Source organism: Mastomys coucha, unplaced genomic scaffold, assembly GCF_008632895.1.
Source record: "Mastomys coucha isolate ucsf_1 unplaced genomic scaffold, UCSF_Mcou_1 pScaffold23, whole genome shotgun sequence".
NCBI classification, from domain to species: domain Eukaryota; kingdom Metazoa; phylum Chordata; class Mammalia; order Rodentia; family Muridae; genus Mastomys; species Mastomys coucha.
Window position 1 is genome coordinate 113,052,860 of NW_022196906.1, and position 5,420 is coordinate 113,058,279.

Here is a 5,420-nt window from a genome sequence, read left to right on the forward strand (position 1 = left end):
CACACACACACCACACACACACACACACACACACACACACACCACATAACTCAAATTTGTTTTCTTTTTGAGACAAAGTTTCTCTATGTAGCCCTACCCATCCTGGAACTCACTATGTAGACCAGGCTGACCTAGAACTCGTAGATCTGCCTGCTTTTGCCTCCCAAGTGCTGGGATTAAAGGCAGGTGCCACCACATCTGGCCCCTGAAAGGTCCTTTATCTATTGTCATTTATAAAATTCTGCAACTAGCAACTAGAAAATATGTTTCCCTCAAACATGCTTAGAGGATTTGTGAAATTTAATCATGTACCAAGCAATAAGCTTCAAGAGAATTTCAAAGTATCAATGTTTAGATTCTTTTTTAAGATTATTGTATCTAGGCCCTGGGACATAAGAGTGTGTGGTGCTCCTGTGGAGGAGCGTGTGGTGCTCCTGTGGAGGAGCGTGTGGTACTCCTGTGGAGGAGCGTGTGGTGCTCCTGTAGAGGAGCGTGTGGTGCTCTTGTAGAGGAGCTTGTGGTGCTCCTGTAGAGGAGTGTGTGGTGCTCTTGTAGAGGATCCAAGGTTAGCACCCAGTTCACAACCACCAAGAACTCCTGCTCCAAAGGAGTCCAAGGCCCTATTCCAGCTCCATAGGACCACATACACATAAATAAAATTATAACTATTATATTTAGTGTACAAAATGACAAGGCTCATTATGACATTTTCATACATACACATATATTTTATAAATGATAATAGATAAAGAACACTTCAGGGGCCAGATGTGACAGCACATATCTTTAATCCCATCATTTGGGATGCAAAAGCAAACATATACTTATACATATACATACACATATACATATATACTACATATACATATACATCATATTCATATACATATACTGCAAGTACTACATATACATATACTACATACACATACACATGCACACATACATTTAATATACTTTGTTCAGTCTCCATTACCCTCTATCCTTTGTCTTGTCTTCCTATGCCATCCTCTTCCTAAATAATCTTTTATTTTCAATTTACACATCACACACACACACACACACACACACACTTTACACTCATGAGAACATATGCAATATATACTTTCTAATACAGTGCAAATAAATTAGGAGCATTTTAATAGTAGGATTTAAGTCTGAATGCATATTTATCCATTTATAACAGTTAGGTTCATCTTACACATATACCCCAGGCTAAGCCTTTCTATCCTAAGTTGGTTTAGGGTTTGTCTGGCTCACTCTCTGCACTTTAGCAAGCTAAACTATAAGGCTATAGTAAACTATATAAGTTTTATAGTAAACTATAAAACTCTCTGGGCTTTAGCAAACACTGAGCTTAACTACCATTCCAAAGTATAAAAACCCCCCTGCCTAAGGACCCGCTCCAGGTCTGACAATCCTCTCTTCAGGAGACCTTATGAGCCACTTGTCACCTTGCTATAGGGACTATAGCTTTCCCAGAACATAAGCTGAGACCACACAGCATTCTGCCTTTCTTTACTTTCAGTAATGTCCATTTTGCATGTCCATCAATGCTTGTTGCTTAATAGCACTTTTTAAATTAAAATATAACTATGTCATTTCCCCCATCTCTTTCCTCCCCCCAACACTTCCCATTACCCTGCCTTGCTCTCTCAGTTTCATGGCCTCTATTTCTTTAGTTGTTTCACACACACACACACACACACACACACACACACACACACACTCTCTCTCTCTCTCATGCCTAAATATATTAATACAACCTACACAGTCAATATAGTGCCACTTGCACATGTATGTATATGATTTCAGGGCTGAGCATTTGGTATTGGATAAACCAATGTGGGGGCCCTTCCTTTGGGAAGACATATTTCTCCCAATCTTAGCATGACTTAGTAGTTCTTTGTCAGCTCCATGAGATTTCTCTTAGCACATCTATAGGCGTCCTTTACAGAAAACCACAACTAACCACAATGCAGAGGAACCAGGAACTGTGTTATGCTCAGCCCCAACTGATATACGAATATCACAACTCCCACACCAGAGGCTCACTGACTGTAGCAGAAGGGAGGTGGGAAGGTTGTAAAATGCAGAGACTGTGTGGTCTCCTAAACATGGCTGCCTAATGGTCCTTTTAAAAAGTCACACTAAAGTACTTTATTGCCTGCATGTGCCACAGTCCATCTATCCATTCACCTACTGAAGGACTTTCTAGTTGTTTTGTTTGGCAACTGTGAAGCACTATAAATATTTTGATATAAGTCCTTGTGTGGACTTAAGTTTTCAAAACAGTTGGGCAAACCTCTAGGAGCATGGGTACTGGGGCCGATGGGTCATGAAGCAAGAGTACACCTAGCTTTGTAAAAGACTGCTAACTGTCTTCCATACGCTTCTGCATCTCCATCAGCGATGAGTGAGAAGTGTGTCTGTCCTGTAATCTTTCCTGGAACTGCTATGATCATATCACTTTATTTCAGCCATTCTGGATAGGTGTGGAGCAGTGTTGCAACCACATCTCTTTATCTCCTATCTTCTTCCTTGAAAGATTGCTCTTCTTGTGCCTAAGTATCCATCCATCCATCCATCCATCCATCCATCCATCTACCCATCTTATCCATCCATCTATCCATCCATCCATCCACCCACCCATCTACCCATCTTATCCACCCATCTATCCATCCATCCATCCATCCATCCACCCATCTACCCATCTTATCCACCCATCTATCCATCCATCCATCTATCCATCCATCCACCCATCTACCCATCTATCCACCCATCTATCCATCCATCCATCCATCCATCCATCCACCCATCTATCCATCCATCTATCTATCTATCTATCTATCTATCTATCTATCTATCTATCATCTATCTATCTACGTACCTATCTATCCATCCACCCATCTATCTATCCATCCATCCATCTACCTACCTACCCACCCACTTAACTACCTAGCTCTATGTTTATATTTTCATCTCAGGATTGTCTACATGTTGGACAAGTGTTTCAATGACTGGGCTACAATTACCAGACATTTTTAAAGTTTCTTTTTATCTGTTTTAGTGTGTGTGTGTGTGTGTGTGTGTGTGTGTGTGTGTGTGTGTGTGTGTGTTGGTATATGCGCATGAGTGCTGGTTCCCATAGGAGTCAGTCAGACTGACCCTGGAGTCACATGTGGTTGGAGTCATCTGACACAGATGCTGGGAAGCGGGTTCTGGAACAAGAGCAGAACCTGCTTTTAAGCACTGAGCCACTTCCCCAGCTATGTCTGCCTATTTCAAACCCTGTAGTTTAAATGTAAGCCCTTATCAGAGACCTTCGCAAATACTCCTTGCCTCTGGCTTTTCATCCTTCTAATGGGGGTCTTCGCAGAGCAGACAGTCTGAGTTTTAAACACGCTTCAACATACCTATCCTTTTTGTTTCTGAGATCTTGCTTTTGACGTTTAGCTAAAAATCTCATTGCCAAACCTGGGCCACACAGTTCCGTGCTGTTTTTCTTCTAGAAGCTTTATTGTGTTGCTTCACATTTAAGTCTATGGTCTGATTTGAGTTAATTTCTGTAAAAGGTGGGTGTGTCTGGACTATTATTTTCTCTATAGATAGCCAAGTATTACATAGCACATTCATTTTCTCCACTAAGTGACTTCTGTCTCTTTGCTCAGTTGGCTTCTTACCTGTGTGAACCTGGTGCTGAGCTCTGCTGGTTCTTGGATTGGTGCTGTGGTATCAAGTTTATGCTCATTTTACTGCAAGTCCTGATATCTTGAAGCAAAAGTGTGCACAAGCGCTCTGGCACACACACACACACACACACACACACACACACACACACTCAATCTACTTCCTCATGGTTGTGGTGGCCACTTGGTCATCCAAACATAAACTTCAGAGCATGCTTATTATAGCCACAAAACAATTTGCTGAGCTTTGATTGAAACTGTACCAAATACTTAGATCAGCAGAGAAAGGTTAACATTGTAACTATGGACTTAGATCAGCAGAGAAGGATTAACACTGTAACTATGGTAGTGAGTCTCCTAGACCCTGAGTGTGAAGTGAGGGCAAGTAGAAACATCAATGTGTTTTTTAAGGAAAAAAAAAAAACTTATTGAGCACCTCACACACCAAAGAAATCAGAAAATTAAAATATTGATGAGTGATGGCCATAAAGTATCAAATGTATGGGTATTTTAAAAGTTATTATTTGTAGAGAATGCACAGCTTTATCTGCTTTTAGTAGAAGAGTTTAGGCTGAATATTGGTCAACTAAGTTTCATTATAAAAAGTTAAAGAAAAATGATCGAGTAAATTCAAAGAAGGTAACAAAGATAATAAAAATTAAGGCCAAAGTAAAAGAAAGAAATTTGGCCTAGCACTGTAGGCCTATAATTCCATCTTCTTGTAAGACTGAGGCAGGAGGATCACAAGTTCAAGGCCTGTCTAGGTACAAGATGATTTCAAGGACAGCCTGATTAATTTAACACTACCCAAAAACCCATAGGGACTAGCAGCCAGCAAGGCCCCTGTGTACCCCTAGGTCATCTGCAAAGCCCCCGAGCACCCCTCCCTGCACTGAATACCATAGGGGCTGGCAGTTAGCAAGGGCCCTGACCACACTGCCCTCCACTGATCACAGAGGACCTGCTAGAAGAAATGTCAGCACCCCACCTGCACACAGGAAATGACCAGGCGCCACACCCGACAACTCTCAATTCCTGTGAGGGCAGCCTGCTCTCTCCACAGGGTTCCCACAGCTGAACAGGCCCAGACACGTTCCTGTCCACATTCGTATGGAGAGTGTGGCCCCACAATCACAAGGTGCCATCATAATTATCACCCCAGTCCCTCCTCCCTGGAGATAGGACCACAAGTCAAAGCCAGGCCCACCTGACTGTTGTCCACACCCAACCATATCCTTGGAAGCAGAACCCCAGGGTTCCATTGGTAGCTGGGGAGGTGGTGTCACAATGGAGATGGTGAGCTGGGAATGCTGGGGGCCATAGTCTACTCCAGACACTCAGGGGCCAGAATTGGGGCCAGAATTGGTTAAGGCAAGAATGCAAACTGCTATGTGAGGTGCCCTTGTGCCTTCACTAAAAACGTCTACTACACATCTTCTATACTCTGGTCTTTTTGCTCAGAGTAGAGGTGGGGAACCAGCAGAGAGCAAGGAACCGGGTTGAACTGGTTGTGGGGAAGCAGGGGACATGAGGGACTCTAACTCTAGCCCTAAGGCATGGCTCGGAGATACCTGGCAAGAAGCAGGAATGAGAACAAAGGAGGTCCAGACTTGCCCAACTTCTCCATCAGCACAGAAAACACTGCTCAGGACACTGACAAAACTGACTGAGAAAAATTAGGAGGCAGACTTAGGAGACAGCTCAGCAGGCCAAGGGCTCGGCACACAAGCAGAG

General features: G+C 42.9%; 1 protein-coding gene across 8 annotated transcripts in view; it reads right to left on the minus strand.

Annotated features, from left to right (window-relative positions):
• Nucleotides 1-4,945, minus strand: part of Slc22a14 (solute carrier family 22 member 14) — a 22,241-nt gene extending 17,296 nt beyond the window's left edge. For 4 of the 8 annotated variants that reach the window (XM_031345305.1, XM_031345304.1, XM_031345302.1 and 1 more), the window contains exons 1-2: nucleotides 4,894-4,911; nucleotides 3,681-3,724 (exon numbers count right to left, since the gene is read on the minus strand). The gene's annotated coding sequence lies outside the window, so the exon portion shown is untranslated. The other 4 variants (XM_031345303.1, XM_031345308.1, XM_031345307.1 and 1 more) reach the window with 4 other exon arrangements.
• Nucleotides 4,946-5,420: the final 475 nt, after the last annotated feature.